The 14236-nt window shown below is 32.6% G+C and overlaps 1 protein-coding gene across 5 annotated transcripts in view; it reads left to right on the forward strand.

Moving 5' to 3' along the window:
- The window catches only part of ZHX1 (zinc fingers and homeoboxes 1), a 52893-nt gene extending 39165 nt beyond the window's left edge, over positions 1 to 13728 (forward strand). For 3 of the 5 annotated variants that reach the window (XM_074266130.1, XM_074266149.1, XM_074266140.1), the window contains exon 4: positions 2700 to 4314. The gene's annotated coding sequence lies outside the window, so the exon portion shown is untranslated. Of the gene's footprint in view, positions 1 to 2699; positions 4315 to 5816 lie in introns of those variants that run through there. The other 2 variants (XM_074266165.1, XM_074266156.1) reach the window with 2 other exon arrangements.
- Positions 13729 to 14236: the final 508 nt, after the last annotated feature.

A 14236-nucleotide genomic window follows, 5' to 3' on the forward strand; every position in this document is an offset into this window, starting at 1 on the left:
ACATTTTAAACTATATACATTTGGAGATATCTTGTGGTTTAAATGACTTTCAGATGCAATAACTTCTAGACTTACTTTTCCTTCATCTAATGAAGGGATCAGATTCTATTAGCATGGCCAAAAATAGTTTGTTTCCAAATTAGCTAAAAAAAATATGTTTACTTTCATACCAAGATTGAACATTTTCTATTCCACCCACAATTAATGGTCCCCAGAGTCATTCAGTAGTATATATGGTTTAAAATAATTGTCCCTTTTCCCACCAAATATTATATGTAATTGTATTTTTGCCCACTCCTTTGGGGGAGGAGACTAGAAATGACTAAAATGTATTGTTTTGGGTTTTTTTAGAATTTTTTTTTGGAACCCACTCTTCACTAAAGCTTCATTTTTTGCCTATTTAAAGAAATAATTCAAAAACGAAAACTAAAAAGAAGGGGGAAAGTGTATCTGAAGGAAAGAATAACTATAGGGGTGAGGATTGATCAGTTTTAGGAAACTAGGTGAAAATGGGTATTTATTTTTGTTCTCTTATTTCAGAATTTTGTTGAACTCTGTTGTTTCCATCCTCACTAAACTTATTAGCTTTTAGTTAAGATTTTCTTAAGAATAGTCATCTGTTCAATTAAAAGCCAACAAAACTATTTCATTTCATATCAGAATTCATGTTTAATTAGGTAGTTGTGGTGGTTGTTTTTTGTTTTTGTTTTTTTGTTTTTTTTTTTCTTGTCTTGGAGATGAAGCATTTGCAATTCTTCTTTAAAAGGGATGTCCAGAGTGCCAGGCTAAAAGTATCTCATTTAAAAAGCTCACACTTATATAGTGTGTAGCAGTTCATAGTAGTTTTCTTATGAAGATTCTGAGAGGTAAAGAACTTAATATTATTCCCACATTGCAGATGAGATTGAGGCTTTCAAGTGTTGAACCACCTGGGAGATTACAGAGCTGAAACTTGTGCCAGCCTTTTGATTCCAATGATTTTTTTCATTTTAGCTTCCCAAATGAAAGCTTTTCTTAGATTAGGAACTCAGTATTGAAAGACTTTCAATTTTTAAGTCTGGCCCTTTTCCCAAATTTTTAATTTCTCTCCAAAATTCAGTTGTTTATAACTTTTCTGTAGTTTTAAGTCTGAAAGTTAATTTCAGGTTAGAAATACAGATTCTTAAAGGTTGTTTGTCACTGTCATTATTCATCCTCAGAGTTATTTTAGGTTATTAGATGTTCTGGGGTTTTTTCCTTAGTAGTTTGCAACATTTTATTTATTTCAAAGATAGAAATGCAGTTTAAAAATGATACATCAGTCATAAAATATGTTAGTGTATCAAGGATTATGGTGGGACATTTACAAAAAGTAACATTATGCTGTCTGATTATATTGTAATGTTCTCAAAATAAAATGGGAGAGGGAAAACATCCTTTTTTTCACTGTTGTGTACATGATACATACATACACAATTGTCTCTTTCCTCACCCATTCTTCTAAACCTATAATTTTCTTCTCTTTGTTTACTCTTGCCTTTTACATTATCCCCAGGTTCACAAGCATTCAATCTACTGAATGGTCCCTTTTTTAGTTTTAAAAATTTAACATATTTGTAATATTTGTAATCATGAAAACAAATGAAACTAAAAATGCAACTACTTTATTGCAACTCCATTTCTGATTATAAAGTATAACATAACCATTATAAATCATAACTTAAGAATTTTGGGTAGATTACTCCTAAAGTTCCCTTTGCCTTTTTCTAGTCTCAGAAATATTTAAGTTATCCTTTTTTTGACCCAAGTACACAAAGTGTTTTAAACAGGATTTCTTTCCTCATTATTTCTTAAAAAGACAAAATATGTATGCAGCCAAAATAAATCAGCAGAATTGCTGCTATATTGATTTCTTTATCTTAGATACCTTGATGTCCTTTTTGGGGACATTGAAATCTACTAAAAACATGAGACTCTTTGCACTATTCTAAAGTGTGATATTACTTTAACAAGTTTGCATGGGCAATATTTTATATTGAATAGTAAATATTATACTAATTTTGGTTAGTAAATGCACATAACAATCTTACAATCATATATATTGTACATGCATATGTGTGTCATGTACCTTTCTTCTAAGATACGATGGATTTAAAAAACAGATGATAATTTTTAAAAGACCCATCACAATTTTTTTTCAAATAGCCAAGTCTGTTAATGTATTTAAAATATGAGTTAATTTTATCAGAGGCATAAAAGAAAATACACTAGTATATACCTACATACGTGTGTGTTTGTATACACGTTAGCCTTGCAAATAAAAAAGCATACCAGTCCCTGTACCCCACAATGCCACCCTGTTTCTATACATACACATTTTTATAGAAATAGGTCTGTGTATGTGTGTGTGTGTGTATGTGTGTATATGTCACAAAGCGTGTAAATAAATAGGATCTACTTTTTTAAACTAAGCATCTTTGATAAATTATTGGAGGTCCTACTCATATAAGTAAAAGATATCATATGCAAGGCTTATGTATAGTTTATGTATATACCAGTTATACATGTAATCTATGCATGTAATTTCAGTAATAATCAGAAAGAATAAAGGATGTATATTCACTTTTAGTTAACTTTTCCTGTAGTTAATTATGTCTAAAGTGTTTTAAGAAAAATTCAGATGTGGTTCTAACTAACATTTTTTTTCTTAATTTTTTCAGTCTCATGTTTTTCTTTTATAGTTACCTACAGTGGTGAAGGGGACTCAATTCTTGAAATCAAGATATCTGATTTACTGTGAATTGGCCTAATCTTTTATGAAACTGAGAATATTTTTGGACATATACACATTCTCATAACATAGGATTGAATACTCGAAAGGAATGGAACTTAGTGTTGTGCCAAAGTTAAAACTACTGCAGTTGGCGGAAGTTCTGCATTGTAAATAGAACACTGATTAAAAAACAACTTGTAAAAACTCAGATTTTAATACAGTACATTTTTATTCTGATACAGGATGGAAACATTCTGTTTCTTAGACTTTTTTTTTGAGGTAATTAAGTGACCACTAGATTTTGTCCTCTTATAATTTTGTCCCGCTTAATACTGTATGTTCTAGTAAGATGGGCTTTATTGCCTGTGTTCTTTGATATGTGATTAAGCTTATAGCTTTGAGTGACCAAACATTTTACAGAGTAAAAGTTCTTAGAAAGTTTAAAAAAAAAAAAAAAACCTGATATTTCTGTGTCTTATTTATCAGGCCCTACACTAATGTTGAAAGTTGTGCATGTGCTTGTACAACTTATACATAAATGAAAATGCAGCATATTTATACATTTTGGAACCTTAAGCCACCAGGTCTATGTGATTAGCTTTTTCAAGTGGAAGACATCATTGGATGCTACTATTAATATCTGTAATATTCTGTTTCTACTTTAATAAAAGGCTGATTTTGCTTTTCATTAAACTGAATAAAATGATGTACTGAATAAGGGGAAAAGCTGGCATAAGAATTTACAGAGAGAATCTCTGAAATAAACTTTGTACCAAAAATGTGAAAAAGAATTATGTAGTAAATATATGTTTAATGAGTGTTTTTAACACTAATGTAAAATAATGTACAGATAATGCATCAGTTCAGAATTTTCTAGAATTCCCAGTCAGGCTCTACTTTCTATAACAATTTCAGTGGCTGTAGAAAAAATTCCTAAACTTAATAAGTATCATTAGCCATTTAAAAACTAGCTTTTGCTTGCTAGTTATTGTAGTATTATTAACATCTGTTTTGCCATATCAGGAGACTGAAAGTTCATATTAACTTATTTGTAAAGACTGGTGCTTTTCATTCCTATTTAGGGGGACACTTCTTTTGTTTGTGAATATAGGACCATTTTTTTTAAAAATCTGTCTTCATGGAAAAAACTTTAGTTTTTTGTTCTTAAAATGCTTTTCAGAGTGACCAGATCTAGTGGGCTTGACTAGTTTGTTTCACTTAATGAATGATTAATATTAAGTTTTTGATTTTTACCTAAAAACTTATCAACTATGAGAAAATTATGGAAGATCTTAGATATGCATGCTGCTTTTGTTTTTATGAATAGTTATTTTTTATTTTTTAAATACAGCTTTATAAGTATTTCCAAAATACTACAATTTAGCTGATCTATTCACTACAGACATCTGGCTTTGTGGATGGCTTTTTCATACTACTGTTAACTTTTATTTTTACGATGTAAAGACTGCAGCAATTTAATGCACTATTTTTTTCACTTTTTAATAACTTCATAGAGCACTCTGTAAACTGTAATAATTAAATTGCTTCTTTTTTTAACCTTTGCTAAATGTAGTCTGAATTCTGTTTGCTAACAGGGTTTTTTTTTTTTTAATGTTTTCAGTTGCTGCAATTAGTTGTGTTTCAAGTATTGTAAAATTTAAGCCTTTGAATATATTTATTGTGTTTCCATTTCAATAATGTTAATTCTACATAGTTGTAAATAATTATTAGTTATTTTTCCAGCCCTATATCCTTTATAGGCTCAGCATTTGATATTGCTCTGATGTTTGCTAGCTTTTCAAAATAATTATTTTGACAGAGCAAAAAAAAAAAATCATCTAGCTGAAATGTGTCTAAATCCATAATAAAAATCAGCAGTCAAGTTAGTTCTTTCAGTGATTTTCTTTCCATTTTCTTAAGTCAAAAATTAACAGCAAAATAAAATCCCTTAATATCCTAAAATTTGAACCATCTTACTAGCTTTTAAGCTTATGTAAGTAATTTAGTGGAGAGCTTTGTTTTTGCCAGAGAAGAGAAAGTACTGGTTCCATAGAGCAGTTCTGGGAGGAAATAGGTAGACATTAGAGAGTCAGATTTAGACAGAATGTTAGAAAATAAAACTTCCTAATAAGCAGAACTATCAGAAATTGAATAGTCTGCTTCAAGAGATAGCAAGTTCTTCCTCACTTCAAGGAAAGGCTACATGACTATGAAGGAATTTTGTTTTTAAGATCTTTGAATGAAGAGAAGATAGTGAATGGAAAAAATGATGGATAGTATCATTATACTACTGCCACCTCCAACAGACATTTGGGAAGACATACATGAAGACCACTCTCATAAAGATAATTTTATGAAAATGGTCTAAACTTATATTAAGAAATTCTTGATAAAAATATGACAAGGAAATGGGCAACATTTTTTCATCAATCATTTTTAGTCACACAGCTAGCTGACTGAAAGAATGCAAAGATCCTGCCATGTTTATTTGTTAATTATAAAAAAAGTCTGAGTAAAACAAAATACAGTCTTAAAGCCTCTTCTCTAACAAGATAAATCCTGTATATGTTAAGCTAATAAAAATTCCTTGATAAATGCAATCACAAAGATAACTTTGATCAAGAATCCTATGGCTCTGCATTTCAAATACAGCATAAAGGGGGAAGGCATATTCTTGTTGAAACTGTTTGGTGAAGTCCTTTGGATGCTCCTATTCACAAAGTATACTATGCTGAGTTCATCAAGTCCCACAATACTCTAGAGCAGAGGTATCAAATATACAGTCCTGAAGCCCCCATGTGGCCTCCAATATTCCTGAGTGCAGCCTGAACTAGATTAAAATGTAATTAAGAAATATTAAATACAATTAATGAAAATATAGTAAAACATGGATATTACTAATTTGTGGTTTTCTAAGTCAAATGTGGCCCTCAGGGAACTTTATGGTTTAATGGTTCCCATTTCTATTTGAGTTTGATATCACTTCTCTTGAGCTTTCTTACAAAAATCTCTGATAACTCAAAAAAGAGAAATTTAACAATACATAACTACTTTTTTTTTCTAGATAGTGACATGCAGTTGGATGGCAGCCCATTGTATGTGTCCATTAGTGCCTATACTTAGGTGCTGAAGATAAATTGTTATTTGGGGCCAGAGTTGAAGATGGGGAAAGAAGTAGACTGGATTTAATTTGAAAAACTGCATAGCCTTTTTGATAATCTTAATTTACTGTCTGGGACCAAAAATCTAATAACATTTTTAAATTTAAATTTTCTTTTATTTTTGCATTCATTTTTTTAAAATGTTGAGTTCCAAATTATCTCCATTCTTCCAGCTTCCTCCCCCACACATTAAGAAGGCAAGAAATGATACCAGTTATATATGTGAAGTCATACCTGACAATCCATTTTATCTATAAACAATATTTTTAAACATCAATATTCTTCCAGGAATATCATATGTTTGTAACAAACAATAGTTTCTGAAGAACTGACATTATAGTTGAACCAAAGGGAATAGAGAAGGTGGGGAGGCTTTTGTATGTTTCTCTTTTTTCATGAGTTGCCAGGAACCATTTTGTTATTTTATTATTCATAATAATAATATGTAGTAATAATAATAGCAATGATAGAGTCAGGAGTCTTTCTGGTCTGATAAAACCTACTAAAGCTTGAATTTCACTGGCATGATCATTTAGAACCCAGAGTCACCTTCCTAGCATGATGAGCCATCAGAAAAAAACTTTGTGAAGCATAAGAGATTATTGTCCAGGAAGTCTTATGATCAGTAAAGGAAGAGGACTGGTCATGTTAATGTAGTGAGAAAAAAAATGGACATCCTAGATGGCACACTGGTTCCCACAAAATGTTAACATCTCGAGAAGTATGCTAGATCCATGGGAGATATGGTTCAGTTTTTTTAGTTGAATGTCTTTTCACTGGCCACTGAGTACAAATCTCACATTTTGAGTAGTTAAGGTCATGTTTATACAAAAAAAATTTGGTTCTTAGCACTTCTGCTTTCTTCCATTATTACTGCTTTTGAAAGAAGACATGGATAAGTGTCTTGCAGGATGAGAAAGCACAGGTGGGCTATGACCTTCAGTTATGAAAGCAAGATCTACATTGCTGAGATCTCAGATTCACTGAAGAATGCGCAAGTACCAGCACCCTGTTCCTGAGAGCAGAAACAGTTTTGTTTTTATCTTCATGTATACCACCTAAAAGTGATCTTTTCTTCATAAGGTTTTCTCCAGGCCCCTCTTGTGCCCTTATATCATTCCATGTTATGGTAGGTTTTATATATATATATATATATATGTCAACCTTCTTGATGTGTTCCTCCTCAAATTGCAAACAGAAATTCAATGGGAACTTTTTTCACATTAGAATCCCCAATGCCTTGTACAAAGTGACTTAATAAGTGATTGCTGAATCGAATTAGATGTGGCAATAAGAAAAATAACTTTCAAATGTCAGTGTTTGAAAGTGAGTGATGGTGCCATCAACAAACATGGAGAAATCAGTGTTTAGGGGAGGGTTTTAGGGGAAAGATTATGTAAATTCTGTTTTGGACCTTCTATCATAAAATTTTTTTAGTTTTACCCAAATGCGTTGGGTGGTTTAGGCTTTTACTTTTTTTGCTGAGGCAGTTGAGGTTAAAACTTAGCCGAGGGTCACACAGCTAGGAAGTATTAAGTGTCTGAGACCAGATTTGAACTCGAGTCCTCCTGACATCAGGGCTGATGCTCTATCCACTGTGCCACCTAGTTGCCCTGGTTTAGGCTTTTAAAATTTTTTTAATATGGTACTCTTTATTTTCTCAATAGTATTTTAATTTTCCAGTTACATGTAAAGATGGTTTTCAATGTTTATTTATGTAAGATTTTTTTTCCCTCTCCCTCCTCTCTCTTCAGAATAGCAAGCAATCTGATATAGGTTATACATTACAGTCACTTTTAATATATTTCCATATTAGTCATTTTGTGAAAGAAAAACAGAAAAAAAGAGGAAAAATCACGACAAAGAAAGGAAAAAATGTGAAGAAATTATGCTTCAATCCACATTCAGTATCCATAGTTCTCTCTCTGAATGCAGATGGCATTTTCCATACCAAGTCTATTGGTGTCATCTTGGATCACTGCATTTCTGAGAAGAGCTAAACTCTCATAGTTGATCACATTATCTTGTTAACTGTATACAATGTTGGTCTGATTCTGCTCACTTTATTCAGCATCAATTAACATATTACTCTATTAATTGACTTAGAGGTGATCCTGATTTCTCAAAAGCTATTCCAAAGAATACAGAACAAAGCCTGTAATGTCCTACAAAGCTGGAAAACCTTTAGTTATGATTATAATCAAGAAAATGTGAGCTATGCCATTGTAATCTAGTGTACAAAAAATCCAGAGTTTCAAAATGGATTCATAATTGTTGCAGAGTGTTTTGTTTTGTTCTATGTGCTATCTTAAAATAATCATTCATTTAAAAGAGTTTTCCCTTTAAATTCAGTTCTAAGCTGTAGATTCTTAGTTTAAAAAAAAGAAGCAAGTTCTTGATATCAAAAGTTTGCATTATGAAATGGGGAATATATTACTATGCCACTTAGGAGCCTCTGGACTAATGTACTGTTGATGGAATTAGAAAGCAATTTGTAGCTATAAATTAAAAATCCCCAAACTGTGCATACCTTTGACCTCAGGGATACCTTTACTGTATTAATCATACACTCCAAAAAGATCCTTGGGAAAGGGCAAATGTACAAAAATATTTATCGCAGCACTTTTGTAGCCATGAAATAGAAACAAAGGGAAATAAGTAAACAAATTATATGAATAAAAAAATTTCTCTCATAAAATTGAATAAAAAGATGAATTCAAAGAAATTTGAAAGGGATTGTATGAACTGATGCAAAATGATGTGAGCAGAACCAGAACAACAATTACATAACTTGACAGTGTAAAGGAAAGCAATCATGAAAGACTTATGAACTCTGATTCATGCAGTGTTCATGATTCCAAAAGATATATTTTTCACCTCTTGGAAATAAGGTGATGGACTAGCAGGCCAGAATGAAGCATACATACATTTTCAGACATGACCAATGTGAAAGCCTGCTTTATGAAATTATGCTTGTTTCATAAGAACACATTTTTGGGAGACATTAAGGAGGATTTGGAAGTGATGGTAATATTAAAGGAGGAAAAGGAAATGATCATCAATGAACTACTAAAAATTAAGCAGAAAAGAACAAAAAGAAATTAAGAAAATGCAAAAGGGGAATTTTGGAATTACTGTGTTAAATTGGAAATATAAAAAAAAATCAAGCTGAACGTAGTGAAGATTCAGTTTCATATTCAATTCTCTTTCTGTGTTTCAGGATTTTTTTTTCTTGTGTAGGGAAAAGTCATTTCCATGTTAGGTTGCTAATAAAAAAAAATTTAAATTTAAAGAGGCCATTTGTAAACCAAAAGACTCAGCAGCACTTTTCAAAATAGTAAAGCGCTAGAAATAAAATGCTTACCAGTTTGAGAATAAACAAGTTGTAGTACAGTAATGTAACAATATTATTGCATTGTAAGAAATTTTGAATATAATGAATACAGATAAGCATGAGATTTCTGAATTGATGCAAAAGGCAATAAAACCAGGAAAATAATGTATATAATGACTACAATAATGAAAAAACAATAGAAACAATTCTGTGAAATTATAACTACTAAGATAGTCCCAAAGAAGAGATACAAGAGATAACTACCCCAATTCTTGCAGAAGTCAGAACTATAGTGCTAAACACTAAAGGCAATCCACCTTTTAAATGAATTTATAACTTGCTGAACTGTTTTTTTATTTAAATGCTTCATATTTTTTATTCAAATATTCTAACTTCCAGTTCCACAGCTTAACTCAATTTCTATGACTTAACTTTTCTACTCTAGTTCAGCTACTTATAGAGTTGGCCATACCCTTGCTATGATCATGGAATTGAAATTCCACTTCCGGATTTACAAACTCCAAAATATCCCTTTCTCATAATTTTTTATCATTGCATTTTTCCTATGCCTTACAATGCCTAACCTTACCGTTCATGCTCACCATTACTTCCATTCCCTTTCTCCAGTTCTTTTCCTGGCCCTCATTCCTTCACTGGCTACATTATCTTCACTCTCCCTCCCCTTTCTCAACCTCTTGCTGAACTTAACTCAACTTCAAATTATTCTCTACTTTTGAATCATATACTTTTTTTTTCCTGTGAGTAATCATGCCTTGCCAACCCCTAATTTCCATCATTAGCCTACTTCTATTCATGTACTACTGTGTGGAACTGGAAATAAATCACAAAATTACCACAAATTTATATTCTTTCAACTGGGCCATCCCATTCCCCATAGAGTATGTTCCAAATGTCTGTTTTTCATCTTTTTACTCAAACCTCTCACAGAAACTCCTTACCCTACATTTTAGTTGGAAGACCTAGCCTCATATTTCATTGAAAAAAAAATTGAGATCATTTGCCAAGAGCTTCTTTTCTCCTCCTAAATCCACATATCCCATATATCTGTCCTCTTATGATTATACCCACCTAAATGTATCTGCCTCAAATAAGGTGGCCCTTTTCTTTACCATAGCAAACACTTCCACCTACACAACTGATCACATTTCATCCCACCTTCTCCAGCATCATTCCCAATCCCAATTTTGACACTATTGATCCTCCTCTTCTCCTCAATACCCTTTTCTTTCTAGGTTTCAATGACACTATTCTGATTCTCCTATGGATCACCCCCTCAATCTCCTCTGCTGGACTTTCATCCAGGTCATGTCTCATGAACTCGGTGTTCTCTTCTGGTCCCTTTTCTCTATATTATTTCTCTAGATGATCTTTGCTCCCAAAGATTAGTTATCAACTCTGCTGATGATTCTCAAATCAATTTTGTCTTTGTTGCATCTTGCAGATGGCTCCCCTGGACTATTGCATTAACCTGTTGGTTGATTTCCCTTCCACAGGTCTCTTCCCACTTTAGTCCATATTCCACTTAGCTGCCAAAATAGGCTTCCTAAATACCAATCTGACCATGTCACTTTCCTACCCAATAAACTCTAAGGGCTCTTTCATGTCTAGTACCAAATATAAAATCCTCTGTTTGGCTTTCAAAGCCCTTCATAACTTGATCCCTTCCTACTTTTTCAGTCTTCTAACATTACTGTCATAGTGGAGTAGAGATTCAGTGATAGTTCCTTACCATTCCTCAAACAAGACATTCCATCATCTGATTCCAAGCATTTTCTTTGGCTGTCTCCAGGGGTAGGTATGCTGGTAAATATCTAACTAGTTCTCTAGGAAAAAAGCAAACCATATACACGACATACTTTTAAATGTAATCTGCTGTATTAACATTTTCTCCATCACTAAAGCCTAGAAACCAACCAAATGATAAACCAGTTCCTTATTTTTAGCACTTACCAATCTCCAAAGTGTAAATGCTCACAATGAAAGTTTAACAATCCATCTGGCTCTCACACACTTCTCCAGACAGCACTGTGATACTAACCCTGGAGTTGGGAACTTGGACTCAGCTTCCAAACAAAGATTAGGGCTATGGAAGTAATGTTCAATCTAATCCTTAATTATCCATAGCAGGGGAATGTCATTGGGGGAGGGGAGTCTCAAAGACAGATCCCTGGAACATAAAGGGGCTACAAAATTAACACTCTAACCCTGGGAGAAGAAAGGTATAGTTTCTAACTCAGAGAAGAGATCTTGGAGCCAGGAATAGAACAAGGGCTATAACTCTGCCATTCTAAACCAAGAGGGATGGGAGTCTCAAGAGTCAAATACTGGGAGCAGAACAGATTTGGAATTCTTTAGCTCTGACCCCAGCAAATTGACACCAGATAAAGTGGGCCAGAAAACATAAAAGGACATAGCTTAACTTAAAGTCCCAATCAGAGAAGAAAGGTTGGAGGCATGAATAAATAAAACAAACCAAAAAAAAATATCCCTATTATCATGCCAGCCATGGATTCTCAAGATACAAATCCAGGAGAATACTTCACAAATAACTAGAAGAAAAACTTCAAAGAAGGGTGTATACACAAGAACAACTGGAATTCATGGAAGAAATGAAGCAAGATATAAGAAAAATGACAGTACTACAGAAAAGAATTAGAAAAACAAAGAGCTAAGGAGGAAAGACTTGGCAAAAAAAAAAAAAATCCAATTAATAATCTTGCACAAGAAGTAAAAAACATTACCAAAGTTACAGATTCCCTAAAAACAGAATGATCCAAATGGAAGTTAAAGACAGTGTGAAGCAACAAGAACTATTAAAACAAATGCAAAGAATGATTTTGTTTCAAAATAAAAGAAAATGGGACATATCAAAAACAACTGACCTAGAAACCTAATCAAGGCTGGCACCATGCCAGAATTTGCAGTCAGGAAATTGTTGTGGAATAATTTCAGTTGTGTCTAACTTTTTGTCATTCCATTTGAGGTCTTCTTTGTAAAGATACTGGAATGGTTCCTTCTTCAGCTCACTTTACAGATGAGGAAATGAAAGCAATCTGGATTAAGTGAATTGTCCAAGATCACCCAATTAGTAAAGGTCTTAGATTGGATTTGAATTCATAAAGATTCCATGCCCAGCACTCTTTCTACTGCACCAGTTGGCACTATCCAGGAATCAAGAAGATCTGAGTTCAAATTCTATCTTTGATAATTATCAACTGTGTGATCCTGAGAAAGTCACTTTATAGCCTCACCCCCCAAATAGGATTCTACCTCATAGGTTGTTATGGGGGCCAAAGAGATAACATAGGTAAAATGTTCTGCAAATATTAATAACTAATGCTAGTTATTTAAGAATCATTGGAGTACCTGAAACCATAACAACAGAAAGCCTGAATATCATATATCAAGTAAAACTCCCAAACCTTGGAACCAGAGGGAAAAGTTGAAATAGAAAGGAATCTGTTGGATACCTCTTGAAAGAAACTGCAAAATGAAAAATCCCAGGAACATTATGTACAATATCTCTCAGATCTTGTGTCACAGAAAAATATTGCAAGCAACCAAAAAAAAAAAAAAAAAAAAAAAAAAAAAGGAAATAGAAGCATACAAGATTTAGCAGCTTCAACTATAAAGGGTTAAAAACTAAAAAAACAAGATATAGGCCTATAACTAAGAATAATTTATCTAACAACATAGAATGTAATTCTATGTAGAAGAAATGGATCTCTGACGAAATAAGGAATTTCTAAGAATTCTCCATGATGATAAAACTCTGAAATACAGACACAGGAGTCAAGAAAAACATAAAAAGGTAAACACAAAAGAATAATTGGAAAAGACTTTATAAGGATGAATCATTTACATTTTGAGAGAAGAATGATACCAAGTATCCCTTCAGGACCCTCATCTTATCAGGAGGCATGGAAAGAATCAAGTAAGAGAGATCTGGCAATGATTTTGTTGTTTTGTTCCTAAAAGAATAAGGAAAAGGAAGGGGGCAGGGAAAGATACAACAGAGTTAAAACAAGGAGACAGAACAGGGACACTTATGATTTCACATAATTAGAGTATGCAAGCAGAAAATATTAATGAAGAATGAGCCAGGGGAGTAGGTTTGAACTTCACTTTAATGCAATCTGATCCAAGGAATGTAGAATACACAAACATATACACATTCATCTCAACAAGGAACGGGTGAGAGAGGATTATTATATAATTATGAATGTAAGTGTGAAAAACATCCAGAAAATAAAAGAGGATAGAAGAATGTATTTGAAAGCAGATAATATTAAAAACTCACTCAAAAGTAGTGCTTAAAATAATCGGTTAGAGCAAAATCTATTATGCCTCAGCTGAACTAAAAAAGCCTGACCAGGCAAGAGAAAATTAATTAAAATTAATTAAATTAACAATTAAAAGAGACAAAGAGAAAAACTACATTTTACTGAAAGATATCATAGAAAATGAATTTATTTTAATTCAGAGCTAGAGAACGTTAGCAAAAAAAAAAAAAAAATCCTCTTAAGCCAATGCAGAAAAGTATAAATATTAAAATATATCCTTTCCTGACCATAATACAATAACAATTCTATTAGTAGGGTATTGAAGAAAGATTACTTGTAGATTAGATCACCAAGGGCAAGAGGAATAAGGATTGAGCCAATTTAAAGCCAGATTGAAAAGAATTTAATTCAGTAGAGAGGAAGGGGAAGGGAAATGGATGATAACAAAGCCTGCAAGTGTTAGAGGTAGAATTTCCTGACCTTGTGCCACCCTCCTTTCTATGTGTCTGTATTTTTTGCTGTGAAGTTGTTTTAGTTATTAAAAGTCAATCCACCTCAATCGTTTAGTGGTTTAAAATTGTAAAAAGATGGGGTTTGGACTTGATGCTTTCTAATGTCACTTTCAGCTCTGAATCTATAACTCAATGTATAATCTGACATATGACATAAAACAGAAGGCCATCAT

Source organism: Sminthopsis crassicaudata, chromosome 1 (genome assembly GCF_048593235.1).
Source record: "Sminthopsis crassicaudata isolate SCR6 chromosome 1, ASM4859323v1, whole genome shotgun sequence".
Lineage (NCBI taxonomy): Eukaryota > Metazoa > Chordata > Mammalia > Dasyuromorphia > Dasyuridae > Sminthopsis > Sminthopsis crassicaudata.